This window comes from Planococcus citri, chromosome 1, assembly GCF_950023065.1.
Source record: "Planococcus citri chromosome 1, ihPlaCitr1.1, whole genome shotgun sequence".
NCBI classification, from domain to species: domain Eukaryota; kingdom Metazoa; phylum Arthropoda; class Insecta; order Hemiptera; family Pseudococcidae; genus Planococcus; species Planococcus citri.
Window position 1 is genome coordinate 29,646,285 of NC_088677.1, and position 15,853 is coordinate 29,662,137.

Sequence of the window (15,853 nt, forward strand, 5' to 3'; positions counted from 1 at the left end):
TCAACTCATGGTTTGAAAATTTAAAAAATCATTTTAGTTAAGTAGGTGCTATAAATTATTAAACAAGTTTATCCATTTCCCCTGCCTGCTACCTTCTTTTTTCTTCCCTATATACCAAACACACTTACACAGCGGAAATTTCCTGCTTAAATGCATTTTTTATGCACACCTCGTAGTAAGCGCCATACGCCAATAAGAAAAACATCAGAATAACCAACGACCATAATAAAATACCTACGAAATAATGCGAATTTTAATATTTAAACAATTTTAACGCATGGCATAATAGTCAACTAGGTAGGTAAGGTACATTACATACACTAAACAGCAGCAGGCCAGCAATGTGTACGTGTGTAGATGATTCATCGACATTATTTTCATATCCAACATCGCAGGGTGAACTTGTTAATAAAACAGATAGATAATAAGTAAACCTAGATGTAGATAGATATTATATCCTGGCTAGAATGTGGAGTTAAACATCGCTTTATAATTTAGCCAATAACGTAAACATGTTGGTTTCTTTTCCTATACAAATACCAAAAATACTTAAGTATGTATTTACATGTTTTCAGGTATAGGTAGTGCACCTGCAAAGTATTTACACGAGATGAATGGAAAAATTCGTACGTAAAAGTGTAAAAATACGAACACCTCTCTCTCTAGTCGTTCATCAATTTCATAATTTTTACCTTCTTTATTGTGTTTACTTGGTGGCTACTTATTACATATTTACAGGATTTGAACATTATCTAGGTAGGAGGTACTGGTACTCGTGTATGGTATATTTCGATAATGTGGAAAATTACCTAATGGATATTCCCTTCTTTGTAAACGAGGAAACGAAAAATTCTTCATCGAATTCATTTTTCGTTCATATGGAATAATGACCTTGAACTGAGATGTTTCGGATGGACTAGGTAGGCGTTTAATTAGCGTAATTACTTATTAAACACGTGTGGTACTCGCAACTAGAGTCATTGTAATTTATGCCCATTGGTTTATCTCTCAGTCTAGGGCCAAGTATCCGGTAATGTATATTTTTATAAGTACTTGTACATTGGATATAAAAAATTAGTAGGACGATAACCTGAAAGTACTATAAAAATGTAAATACGTAAGATTAGGAAATAGAAAAACATAATTGTGTCGAATCTTTTGTTTTTCTAGCTTATTTGCCATGGGAATAAATCGAGCGAGTATTTTGTAACACGAAGCTGTATAACAATATTCATCAACAAATGGAAAATAACAAGTACACAGAGAGGTAGGTAAATCCAACTAGCCAGATACATAATTGAATAATTTCGACACGATTTTAAATACAGATTAGCGAAGATTTTACCTACCTTTGAGAAAAAAAAATTTCAGATCTGTTACATCATCGTCGAGAAAGTCTAATTCAGCATTTCTTATAGCATTTAGATGAAGTCCAAGTAGGTACATACAACGTGGGTAACTTTAAACGACACGAAGGAATAAAAAAAAATTTCGAGACGGAAAAAAGTACAATAAAGATGCGAGTTGATTGAAAAAAATATAAAAGCTTGGTAACATTTAAAAAACTTTTTCCCCAATGAAATTCATGCGATGATCAAAAGTTTTTAACGAAATTTAATTTCCTCTTTAAAAAAGTCTTGATTTTTTTTCCTTTTTTTTCTCTCTCTCACTGGTAGGTTTGGCCATACTTGAACAACTATTGTTACCTCGCGAAGTAAACTTGAACATTCTTCGAGTCAAGTTTTTTTTTTTCGAAGAAATTTCAATACAGCCATGATAAAGTTGTACGATTGTTTTTCGTCGGAATTCATTGCGCGATGGCAGCAGAAAATGCATCCGAGAATGCTGAAACCGACCGTCAAAGTTATGCCAATTTGCAGTGAATTTCAATCAGCGGTGAATTCTTTAATGAAATTATCCGGGGTACTTTGGAGGTTAGAGTTTGGGTACCATAAACGCGTGCGTGTGTGGTGGGGAAAAAATTCACAGAAGATTTGAAAAAAAACTACCTGTACTCGTGAAAGATGAAACCAGTTTTCGAGTTTGGGTAGAAGTTTATTAACCGAATAGATATGTACATAAGTAGATATTGCAATATTTTTTTCACGTGTTTGGTCGGAATAGGAGCGAGATAAGATCCTGTTTCTCGTTAAGAAATTCACATTATGGTGTTTGAGTTACTTCCATTAACGATTCGAGTATATTGAAGAAATTTTTTTCAAATTTTGCTCTTTTTTTTCAGGAATAAACACCTGTCTTGTGGGCAAATTGAATTAAACTCTGGCAGTATGATTTCAGTGTTACCTACTCCTTTAATTTTAAATTACCTTTTGCAAATGAATACAGATAGGTAAGGACCTTACACGCTATATTAATTGATGCCATAACAAATAAATTATATTTTAACGCTTCTGGTTAATTCAGAAGTGGAAAAATGTACACTGCACAAGATACGAGTACGTACAATAGTCCTATGAATTGCGTGTAAATATAGCTTTTATGATACGTCAGGTGGCAGCCGCATGTAAAAGCTACATAGAAACGAGAGACTCCACACACGTATAGAAGGAGCTATCTAGTTTAAAATACGATAATTTCTATAACAAAACATGTAATGTAAATTTATTTATTACACCGTTAGGATTAAATTTTAAAAGGGTTCGTAGTGACATTTTATCTCCACATATAGCTGAATTGTGTGCGTTCATTCGGGCCATAGTAAGTTAAACAGAATATTTAACGCGAGGGCACAATGTATCGGCGATGAATAAAAGTAACGATCAAATTTTCCAATGAAATATGAACGCGTAAATCTATAAAGTATCATTTACGCCTATTACGTGTATGGCTTCTGTTTCGTAATTAGCTTACTGCGTTATGAGTATATTGAATACACGCCTGTGTAAATGAATAATAAAAACAAAGGCTATACATATAGGATGAGGTAATTACGCATTTTCTAAAAAGGAATTTTCAATAATGGCAATTTTAGTCGTAAATTGATATTCGTGTGTGAGCTCATTTATATAGGCGGCTCAGGCTTACATTCAACAGAAGATGAAGACAGGAACCGGGAGGAGTCGGAGGAAAATTATTGAGGGGTAAAAAAAAATGAAGATTGCCAAATTGTTGTAAACCGTGATCGTTCTATTTTTGAAAACTTCGCTGGAAAAAGAAATAATCCGTGAATTTTTCAAATCGAAAATTAATCTGGGTCAATTTTTGGGAATGAAAGCTGCTCATCATTTTAATTTCACTTTCGAGGGAACTTTTCGGTCACTCAGGCATGGATTTTTCTCATGTTTTGCTAAAGTAGGTATGAAGGAAAAATGAAATTTTATTTGCATAGTTAAAGAATTGAGGTGTTTTTACATGAAGAGGGATCCGAATTTTCCGAGGGGCGAGTTGAATAAACATCTTCAATGTGCAACCTCGAATGCAATTTTTTCAATTTTCGAAAAATCTCCCGGCCATTCTGACGTCAATTTTGACACAATTTTTTCACAGTAGCATTGAGAGCAATGAAATGGACTACAAAAAAATTCAGCAAACCAGTCGAAAAATTAAGGGCTTTACTGAGGTTGGCGTTTTCAAAAAAGTTCAATCTGGTAAGCTGTAAAGAGAAGAAAATGAATTTACCTATTTTGGTCACAGTTCAAAAAAAAACTATAAAATCAAGTTTTGACGCTCAATTTGGACACCAGACAGAAAAATAGTATTTTTAGAGTCATACATTTTTCAAAAAAAATAATTCCAACTACTCAATTTAATTTTTTTGAACTTATTTTAATTTTTTTTTTTTGAAAAAAGTCAATATTTTTGAAAAAATTTCAAATTTTGAGGAACGTTGTCAAGTCACGAAAATGTTGATTTTCAATTCTCAGATAATATGTAAATAACTGTATTGTAGATTTTAATAGTTAAATGAACTCATTTTTAGTTTTTAGAATGTATCTTACCAATTAAGCAACTCTTGTGCGATTTTTTGCCAACCCCGACCCACCCCCCCCTCCCTAGAAAATTTTCAATTTTTTTTTGGTTTAACGAAAACAAAATTTATTATTTACCTACCTATCCGAAAATTTTCTATTTTTGCAACAGAATTCTTCTGAATACCCCTCCTTTCATAAAAAAGACTCTCCTGTGGTCCCGTGGTCCCGAAGCTATTTTGGTTCCTTTGATCTGTGTATGTACCTCTGCACAAGAAGGGCTCAAAGATAGAATGCTCGACTACATAACTACCTATATCATCGATATCAATCACATGCAAGCAAGGTACTACTGGCAATCATACACAAGTGTATAAAAGCGTACATCCTGCCACAGATACCACCAGAACAGGGGGGTTTTGTGAGGCACAAGAGAACAAATCCTAAATGTAGGCCAAGTGATTGAAAAGGCAAGAGAATTCAACAAGCCTGTGAACATGATTGTGCTTCATTGACTACAAGAAGCCCGACAATGTGAAGTGGAAGATTCTCTGGCAACACCTCAAAAAGCTTGGAGTACCAGAGCACCTTGTCAGTCTCATGGAGAGTCTGTATGAGGACAATGTGGCACAGGTGCGAGTTGAAGGAGAACTCACCAATCATTTCCATACAGCAAAAGGAGTGAGACAGGGATGCATACTCAGCCCAATTCTGTTCAATGCATATGGAGAATGGGTATAATGAGAACTGCCCTAGAGGATTGGGAAAAGGGAGTCAGAATTGGAGGAAAGACATTGTCAAACTTATGATAAAATGCAGATGACACAACCCTGCTCACAGAGACACCAAATGAGATGAAGGAAATGCTCAGGAATATTGAAGAAGCCAGCAATGAGGCAGGTCTGAGAGTCAACAAAGGAAAAATGGAAATAATGATAATTGATAGGGAGCAAAAAAACAGACCTGAAATATTGGTAATTGATGGTATAGAGGTTGTACAGGACTTCATGTACCTTAGTTCATTAATAATGAATCAGGGAAGCTCTGCCAGAGAAATCAGGAGAAGGCCGGCCATAGCAAAGACAGCAATGGGAAAGCTCGGCCGGATATGGAAAAGCCACAACATTACAAAGGACACAAAGCTGAGAATTGTAAAAACACTAGTCTTCTCCATCTTCCTGTATGCGTCAGAATGCCAGAATGCTGGACAGTGTGCAAGGCAGATCAAGATAAAGTTGACGCACAGACGCATGCTAAGGTTATCATGGGTCCAGAAAAGAACCATTGGGTCAATACTTCAACAACTGGGCATAAAGGAAAGGCTAAGCACAGTCATCACTGTCATCAGTATCATCAGGAGACGAATACTACGCTACTTCGGACACATTGTGAGACAGGACAACCTGGAAATATTGACACTTCAAGGCCACATAGAAAGCAAGAGGGGATAGGGAAGATCACCCACCCAATACACGGACTTAATCAAGAAAACTGCCAAAATGTCACTGGGAGAATGCACAAGAAAGGCCGAGGACAGAGATAGCTGGAGGGACCTGGTTTCGGGGATTTTGTAGTCGCAATATCCGGATATGGGCAAGCAAGGAAGAAGAAGTAATATGGAGCCCCCAAAAAATGAAAAAAATAAAAATAACAAATCCAAGTCTGTAAAAATTTGTTGACGACTTTTCTTTCTAAATAATAATTTTTTTTAGAAAAAAATCTTCCTCGGTCCCCGCGAACGTATCTTTGTACAAACCTCCCCAAAAGTTGGAAAAAACCAAAAAAAAAAAATCGATGTTGGTAAAGAATTTTTGAAAGCTTCCATTTTTGTGTCAAAATGTATTCCATGGTTTCCTGGTACCAATGAGTCTCTCAAAATTGGAAAATAAAATTGAAGCTTCCGGTAGAAATTTTTTGAAAACTTTTCATTTTGCGTCAGAACTATTCTGAACATCTGCCCCTACCGCCCCGCCCCCAAACTCTAAGAATAAACGTTCCTCGGTTCCCATAGTTTGTTCTGAGAATAGGTAGAGAACAAAGGAACCAATGCTTGTGAGGATGGAATTTTTTTCTGAGTAAGAGGTCATTTAGTGAAATTCAGAAAAATAAATCGAAAGTTTTCATCGATTGCATCCCCCCCCCTACTTTGAGAGCCCCCAAGCTGGATGATAAACGTTGCTTGGGAGATCCAGAAAAGTTTTTTCAAGGTCAATATTTCTGAAAAGACCAAATTTTTGAACAAAGTACGTCAATACATATAAAAGATAGAAAAATGCCAAAACACTTCTCCCAGAATTTTCGTTCTCTACGTCTCTATCCACATATCTCTGGAGAGGTGCTTTAAAAAAAAAGAATAAAAATTTTGAAATTTTTATGAATTTTGGATGCTATACCTACTTGTGTATTGTGTATTGTATCGACATTTTTTCAAACAAAAATTATATCTGTTCATTTTCTGTGATTTTCCCAATTTTTAAATTTTTAAAAATTTATTTTAAAAAAAATTCGAGAGAGTCGCAGGATTTTTCTCTTTTTTTTCAAAAAACGTCTGCTAGTGATAAAAGTGAAACAATCGAATTTCTGATGTGCGGTCATATTACTTGAGTTGGGGTGGGGTATCGATTCAAAAAAAAATTGGAGATGGTTTTACCTCGAAATTAATTTTTTGGATGAGTTTTGTTCAATTTGGCGAGAGTGTAGAATTGTAAATTTCATCGTCTTACGCTTAAAAGGCTCTTTTTGAGATCGTTTCATAAAACTTTTTTCTGAAGCTCTTTGGGTTGGAAAATATTTAAAAATTTCAAAATTCAGGAATAAGCTACATAAATCAACCTCTTTTTCTCCCCCTATTCCTTCCATATTTCCCCTTCTATCCACCTAAGTAAGTATTTGAGGATCACGAATCAGTCAAATAAACAGAAAAATATGATTTTGCATTATTTTTCAAAAATATTCATCATAATTATTATGTAGTTTCCTTAAAGAAAACCTGATTTAATATTAAGTAGGTGTATAGGTACATGTAAACCCAAGTAAGTAGGTATGTACTTATAATAAATAAGTACAGAGGGAGCACGTGTAAACTTATTTTCAGAATGAAAATCACCATGTTTGAATTTTCAAAAAACCAGGTCTACTTAATCTGAATTTAATGATGATGCACGCCTTCTCCTTATCGGAAAACTTGGAGTTTTGATGTTTGAAAAATTAATCTATGTACATTACATAGGTGTAGGCACTATGCAGTAGTCACAGCTAATTGCCTCATGATGCAGGCTCACATTTAAATGGAATTACAATTGAAAAATCAATTTAATTCCTATTTAATGTTTATTGCGTACAGATTCAAAACAAATTACTGCCAGTTCAAGTTGAACTTCAGGTTTTCGTTAGAAATCAATTAGTCGAACGTTAATTTCCAAGATTACGAATTAACGAACAGCAATCAATCGGCTCAGTTCAAAGATGCAGTAGGTAGGTAGTAAAACTGATATAATAAAAATATCGTGTTAGTGTTACATAAGTTTACTTTAATAAACTCGCGTACCTACATTTCAGAGTTTCAAAGACTGAGACGAAATTTCGTTTCAAGTTCTACATCAATGACTCGAAAATGTAGGTAGGAAAAAGAAGTATAAACTAAAACTCGTTAAACCTTTGAGTATAAGTATCTCTACCTATACGTATACATTTATTAGTATCACGTGCTTTTTAAGCTGATTTTCTTGAACAGTCGCCAAAATATTTCATTAAAAGACAAAAAGCGTGACTTTGATGTTTCCTGACCATGTTTCTCAGTTGAAAACTTACAAAAGAGCAACGTAAGTGTACGAAAATGGAAACACGTGACTCGGCAAACAAATCGTTCAAATGATTAGCTACACACAGCGAACACTGAACTTACACATGGCAATTGTTGTAAGTAATGTATTGCTGTACGAAGAACTTGAAATTCTTAATAGATTTTTAACACACGATGAGTCGATCCAAGTCTTAAGTATATTATCCGAGCACTAAAAATTTTCCAACGAAATAAATAAAATTCTAAACCTATAAATGTAAATGTGTGGCCTTCCGCAGAACGTAGTAATTTCATCATCTTTATCCTTTCACTCGTAAAAGAATACTCAGCTGAAAAGAGGAAAAGGATCCATGAATAATCTACAGCGATGATATCCATTAAACTCAATTATTTTTGAAATACCACTTCCACCTTATCGCTTAGTCTTATACTACGTAAATTGCGAGCTTCAATTTTTTCCGTCTGTGGGTAAAAAACGAAAGAGAAGGTTTCATTTCGGAGCTTTCATTCGCCAAAGAAAACCCACATAATCTTCGTGCTTTAGCTGTAAACTAACGAAAACCCCTTTCGAATAAACGGTTTATGTAGAATGCGGTATATCAGCTAGTATAAGAAAACATAAACGGTATTGCTTTATTGTCGTCGTATAATTTTCTTGTCTGTAAGACACGAATACTCGAATAGTAAGTAAGTAGGTATTCATATTCGATTGATAAAATATATAATTAAAAAAATGAATACCTGCAACAAAGAATAACTAAGTAACGTAAACAATTCATTACGTCTACCTAAGCTTGTGAAACATTAAATTTAAATTACCTACCATAGACGATTAGGTAGGTCTAGGTAGTAAAAAAAAGATACCTATCACAAAACATGCTTGGCAGGCCTAATTTCGTGTGTGTGTTTTTTGAAATATTTATTTTTAGATTTAGAAGATGGGTCCCTCCTCCCCACACTTGAGCTTCACTCAAAACGCCATTCGAAAAAAAAAGTCATTTTTACGTTGAAAAGAAGTGAGAAAGAGATAAAAAGTCTTTCAGCTCTTAACAGAAACATTCACATAGCGTCCTCATATAAACTTTCTTCGATTTTAGGCTTCCCATCACATTACAGATCTAATCCGATCGAAATGATCAGATATAATTGAATCCGGGTAATGTTGACCGGATATGATCAAGTCTGATCAGAACTAAATGGATCGGATCAGACCATGATGAATTTGATAAGTTCTGAATAATATAATCAGATCCGATTGATGAGGCCAAATCACACATGATCAGATCCAGACATTCCAAAGATCCTATTTGAGTTTGAACTGGGCCGGATATGACCACTCAGGAGAAAGTGATTCGATCTCATCAGATCTGAACAGATGAAATCAGATCAAAATTTCGATCTGATTTGATCTGGTCAAATGTACTTGAATCCGTGTAAAGTTGACCGGATGATTAGATCTGATCAGGTCTGAACAGTTTTGAATGAATTTAATCAGATATGATTGATCAAACCAAATCACGTCTGATCAGATCTGGACCACCATGGATCCGTTTTGACTTGATCAGATATGACCACTCAGCAGGAAATGATTGGATCTGATCAGATCTGAACAGATATAATCGGATAAGATCTGAACAGATATAATCTGATCATTGAATCCGCGTAATGTTGGCCGGATATGATCAGATCTGGTCTTGTCTGAATAGTTTTTAATGAATTTAATCAGATATGATTGATCAAATCAGATTACGCCTAATCAGATCCGGACCTTCATTATGAATGTATTTTGACTTGATCGCTTGATCAGATATGACCACTCAGTAGAAAATGATTTGATCTGATCAGATCTGAACATCAAATCAGATCAAAATTTCGATCTGATTAGATCATGGTCAGATGTACTTAAATCCGTGTAATGTTGACCGGATATGATCAGATCTGATCAGATCTGATCTGAACAGTTCTGAATGAATTTGATCTGATATAAGTGATCAAACCAGATCACGCGTGATCAGATTCTGTTTTTCAGTGGATCCATTTTGACTTAATCAGATATGGCCACTCAGTGGAAAATGATTGGATCTGATCTGATCAAAACTGAACGGATATAATCTGATAAAAACTCTGATCTGATTAAATGGCTGATCAGATCATGGGTAGGATCTGATCAAGTTTCATCTCATCATCTGATTCGATCAGATCTATTCTGATCTGGTCAAATTCAATGAGGTCGCCGGATGGCCAGGCCATGGGTCCGATTTGAGTTTGACCTGATCAGCCATGATTACTCAGGGATGAAAATGGTTGATCAAGTTTCAACAGATCTAATTCGGTGAAAATATTGATCTGAACCTGATCAGATCAGAATCAGATCATGGTCAAATCACAGTTTAGGTGGAATTATATTTGTGAAGACCTGATAGGGTCTGACCGGATCTGAATGGATCTGATCTGATCTGATTGATCAGGCCAAATCAAACTTCGACATGATCCAATCCGATTAAAACTTTGATCTGATCTGATCAGATCATGGTCGAGTAAAACGTTTGATGAGATTATATCTTTTTGGATCTGATAAGATCCAGCAAAGAAAGGCCTGATTGAATCTGACAAGATCTGGGGGATCTTTTTTTTTTTTTTTTTTTTTTCAAGTGTCCCCATTCCCCACGAGGGGGTGGGGGAATTTATTGTGTAATATAAGGTACAACTTATGAATACCTATTGGTTCTCATCATAACCATACCAAAGTACACAACAAACAAGAAATAGTAAGAATTTATATCAACTACAATAAATAGATAATGTAATGAAGTAGCGAATTATATCTAGGTTGGGAAGGGGGGGGCAAAAAAAATACAAGGGAAAAAAACAAGAGGGTGATATTAATTTCTCATAATCTAGGAGAGGGTGTGACATGAAATCGATTACGTTCGAGGGTCCACAGCGATTGGACTACTTTTCGACAATAGTGGATATGAGCAGTGTCACTGACATCGATTGGAGGATCTGGACGTCCATCTTTGAATCGTGTACAAACTAGTAAAACATGAGCTGCTGTCTCATTCTCGTCTTTGCCGCAGCTACATAATGGAGATAAGGCACGTTTTTTCTTAAAAAGGTAGGAGCGAAATACACCATGGCCTGTAACAGCTTGCGTGAAGTAAAAATCCATCTCAGCAAGGGAAGGTGTTTTGGAAACATTGGGAATCAACGAGTATGTGAATCGACCAAATTTAGCTGAACTCCATAATTTTTGCCATTCTCTAGTTGTAGCATCAGCAAATTTTTTCCTTAAAGAAGCGCCGTTGCCGCCTGGCCATTTCAAAGGAGGTAAATGAACGAAGTCTTGCACTGGAATATCGTTTTTAAGCAGCCATCGTATGCTTCTCTCTGCGACATGGAGGTGCAGGGGGGGAACACCCGCGAGAACTCCAGCAGCATCTACACCAACGGTACGATAGGATCGGATCTTTTAAAGCTGTTCAGACCACAGATTTGATAAGATCCGATCATTTATTTCCCTTGAATGTCAATCAGAACAGAATCCAGGGTGGACATGAGACTAAAAAACTGTTAAAAATGGCGGGAAATGTTCAAAACCTTCAAAAAGCATGTAATTAGTGATTTTTTGAACTTGTCTCTACAAAATTTCAGCCTCCTAGATCAATTTGAACGTTCTCTAGGGTTGAAAAACAAAAAGAAAGCAATAAAAATGGCGGGAAAATCCCTCCACTTGAACCTAAAAATGTACTGAAAAAAACTTCAAATCCGAAATTTCCGAAAAACACTTCTGAATTATTCCCCAAATCTATATATGAAATTTCAGTTCATCAGACCCAAATTAAAGTGCTGGAAAGGGGTGGGGGACTGAGATCATACCTCAAACACGCCCTTAAAGAAATCATAAAAATAATCTCTCACTTCACAAAACAGTTTACTTCATTTCCCCTGAAATAACATTCAAACTAACACTAAAAAAAAAAAAAACTGGTAAAAAAACCACGTGGAGTTTACAAACAATTTAAACAATGCTTGGAAAAAAATTCATCTTATTTAAACGTAATTTACCAACCACTTGGAATAAAATTACGAAAAGAATTTGAACGGTAAAAAAAATGCTCTACTGCATGAAATAGCGCGAGATGGCTTTATCCATGTAGGTATATAAACTCGTCCTATTACTTGCAGATTAGTTTTATTCTAATTTTAGTCAAATAGCGGACGAAATGTTGGCATAATTTACACGAAACTCTACGCGAACATCATCAACGAAACAAATCTGAGTTTTTCATTTTCACCAGAAATAGAAAAGAAAAGGTATTGTAGATATGCTCAGTTAGTATAGGGGTTTTAGGTTTTGGTAGGTACATTTAGAGCAATGATAAAAGATGGTTTTATTTTACTCGTAAAATTTTACCGCCTTCTTGCTTTGTTTTTTGTTTATCTACAGTATATTAAATTAATAAAAAAAAGTTTTCCAACAGAGTAAGAGAGTGTACGTGTATACGTGCTTCCTCAGTAAAAACACACCTCTACCTTATACATCGGTTTTAAGGTAGGTATCTAAGTGCTCTTTCAGTGAAACGAAACGTTATACCTAAAAGCTGACGATATTTTAGTTCAATAAACCGGTAGGTAGACAATTTCTGAGTCATTAATTTTTACTCGCTAACAATGGCTGAAATTTTTATTTCATTTTCCGCGACACGAAGAAGTATTCTTCGTATCATTTTCTCGTCGAATTTATATTCGTTGCAGAGAAAAAAAATTATACGGTATTTTCGTAGCAAGAGCGAAAAAAAAAATCACAGCGAGATAAAAATAGGTATCTAATTAAAATTTGAATTGTTTATTTAAATAAAACTAAGTAAATTTTTATCATAAAATAAATAAAACCTTATACGAAACGAAAACGTTGAAAAATGTTTAAAGGTAAGCATTCCAGTAAATGGGAAGTGCTGCGTTGTTTGTAGTTTGATTGCAAAATTATGAAAGTAAAAGTTTCTACATTGGTGTATTATATTTATTATCACACGCAAAAATGTACTTTACACGCCGGTTTCTAGTTACAAATAATAAGGAAATTATTAAGTAGGAATTCAAAGTTACAGATTGCAAAACGAGTTTCGAGTTTTTACGTTTTGTTGGTAGAATTGTATTCAATACTTAATCAAATTATTTTATAAAAAAAATTGGGAAAAAATCAATAATCTTTTTTTTTCAGAAATTAATATTAGGAAATTGTGTTCCTTAGAAAAATCTCCAAAATCATTAATTTTGGTTATTTTTTAATTTTTTTTTTTTTTAATTTGATTTTGAACTGACAAAAAGATTAAGAGTTCTTCTTCTTCAAAAAGTTGTCTCGAAATTTCACTCATATTATCTAGTCATTTTGTCTAGCTTTTATTTCAAAAAAAAAAAAAATTTCACTAACACAAACAAGATAAAAAGGTCAGGTCTCATCACGTTTTCTCAAAAACAACAACACAAATAGGTAGGTAAGTATTTTTCACACGTAAAAAATTCACCCAGTATACTCGAGATATTTTTCAGTAAAATTATAAAATAGCGAAGCTATCCCTCATATAAGATCTTCTACACTTATAAGTATCAAAAATACACCAATAAATCTTCAAACCATAGATGGAATTTTCATTCAACCGATACCACAATACAAAAATCATGGAAGCCTTGGGTATAATTTGTCAAGTTTATGGTCTTTCGAGACGGTGTGAACGTTCTTAATGAATTTAAAAGTAATTTCAACGATGATTACGAAAGATGGGTTGATTGTTGGCAATGATAATAAACCCACTGACCGGTAATTGACGATAGTCATACGATAATAAGTAAACACTTATGGGGAACGTTGAATCGTGATCGTGAGTATCATTAGCGCATTTTTTTTTCATTACGCGTTTTTTATTATTTTAAAAAAAAAATAAAAAATAGTGCTTGCGTTGTTTATAACAGAAAATATTTGCTCGATAAACACATTACAAAGTTGGAATTGGCATTAACGGACTTGACTGGTTTAGCCATGACATTGTCATGTTGTTAACTATACAATACACTTTCTCCACACGAGTCGCGTATTAATGAAAGTATTAAAAGTAAAAGAGTTAGAAAAAATCACATTCATACCGGTTTTCATCTTTCGAATAAATTTAGCTATGTATCTAGCTAGGTGTATTTTGATTTTATAGAAATTATACCTGGATATATAACCTATCCAGATCGAGGATTACTTATATAATTCAACCTGCTGCAGATTTCATATCAGAATTTTAAAAATACCTGCATAAAAGTTGTGGTCGCAGGAATATCATTTTGTTTTCATTTTTTTTACGACAAAAAACTTCTCGGGTATCTTTGGATTACCTGCACCTGCATGTATTTTAAGGCATAAGGCAGTGTCCAAATGTGGCCACTTCAAGTTTTTTTTTTGTTTTTTTTAAATCCAACTTGGAAAGCCATAGGTCACACTCGGGTACCGGTCTCAAAATCATATCAGCAGGCGAAAATGTTTTCGAAAAAGTAATCAAATTTGAGGCGAAGATTTATTTTGAAAATTGCATTTTTCCCCAGAAGTGACCATTTTAAAAATTGCAAAAATCCAAAATTGACCAACCAAAAATGGCCATTTGAAAAATAAGGAACAAAATTTCACCAAATTGACCTAGAATAGCCGAAAGTTAGTGTAATATACCCCAATTTCAACGATTAGAAACAGGGTTTGAAATTTTTTTATACAAGTAAATATTTTCCAATTCGTGTTTTTTTTTCATGGAAGAACTTTTTAACATCAGGAATATGGTAAAATAATTTTTTTTTAAATTTCAAATATATTTAAAATTGTAAAAATCAAAAAAACAAGAAAAATGACTAAGGCTCCTTTTCCATGGAATCCCTCAATTGCTACTTGAGGTGGTTTCAAGCTGTTCTGGAGCCACCATCCGTATTTTGGAAATTCCAGATTTTTATAAAGTGTCACACTTTTGGAACTTTTGCCAGATCGTTTCAATATTAAATAATAAAGATTCAACTTTAACAATCCACAAGAAAATTGAAAAGAAATTCAACTTAAAAATTGTGCGATTTCACACAGATTTTTCTGAAGATGTGGTGAAAATCAGTGTTGTCACCTTTTTGAGCACGAAAAATTCGCTGAATTAAGTTCAAAAATAGTGATATTGTCCATCTCCATATGACGTCCATATGCTCAAAAATTCTAAAAAAAATTACCCCCAAGTACATACTTACTACTTTTTATGCTGATTAACATATCTAAAAATTAAAGTGACTTTTTTGATATTTTAGATTTTAAAAATTCCAAAGCTTATCAGAAAATAATATTTTTTTTCCTTACAGGTCAAAATTGCGCAAATTAACATATTTTCATCAATTTTACACCATATTTTCAAAAAATTTGGTATCAAAAGCATTTTATCTATGTACTTACTTCTGACAATTATTAATGAAAAAAAATTATAGAAAAACATGAGATATCTTTAAAAAAATCTATTTTTAACAGCATGAAGAAAGTTTGAATGGAGTTGAATTGATTAGAGACACCAATTTTCCCTTTGAATGCGAAGTAAAATTCATGAAAATGTGTCAATTTGCGCAATGTCGACCTTTCAAGGAAAGAAATTGTACATATTTTCTGGTAATCTTTGAAATTTTTTAAACCGAGAATACGAAAAAAAATCTCCCCAATTTTTTTATATTTTAATCAGCATAAAAAATTGTATTTGAGGTAATTTTCAGCTAATTTCTGGTGTTTAAAAAGGTGGCAGCACTGATTTTCACCATATCTTGAAAAAGCTCGTTTATGGGTTTATAGACCGGCAAAAGTTCGAAAAGTGCACTACTTATAATTTTCAAGTTGACCTCGCTTGAACTTTAAAATATCCCCATTTTCCTCAAAACTTTTAGCACCCCTATCTCCTCTGCAAATGCACTTTGAGAACTGCGGTTTGGGCCATTTGATATGTATCTATCTCTCATCGAGGTTAAACTATTCAAAAAATATTTTAAAAATCGCCTACCTCTAAGCGCAAAAAGTTCAGCGATTTGACATGGAATGACCCTGTAACATTTTTTGGGGAACAGAAATTTC

At 34.0% G+C, this 15,853-nt stretch overlaps 1 protein-coding gene across 1 annotated transcript in view; it reads right to left on the minus strand.

Annotated features, from left to right (window-relative positions):
- Positions 1–15,853, minus strand: part of LOC135831248 (protein THEM6-like) — an 87,947-nt gene that overhangs the window by 69,927 nt on the left and 2,167 nt on the right. The gene's annotated exons all lie outside the window — the stretch shown is intronic.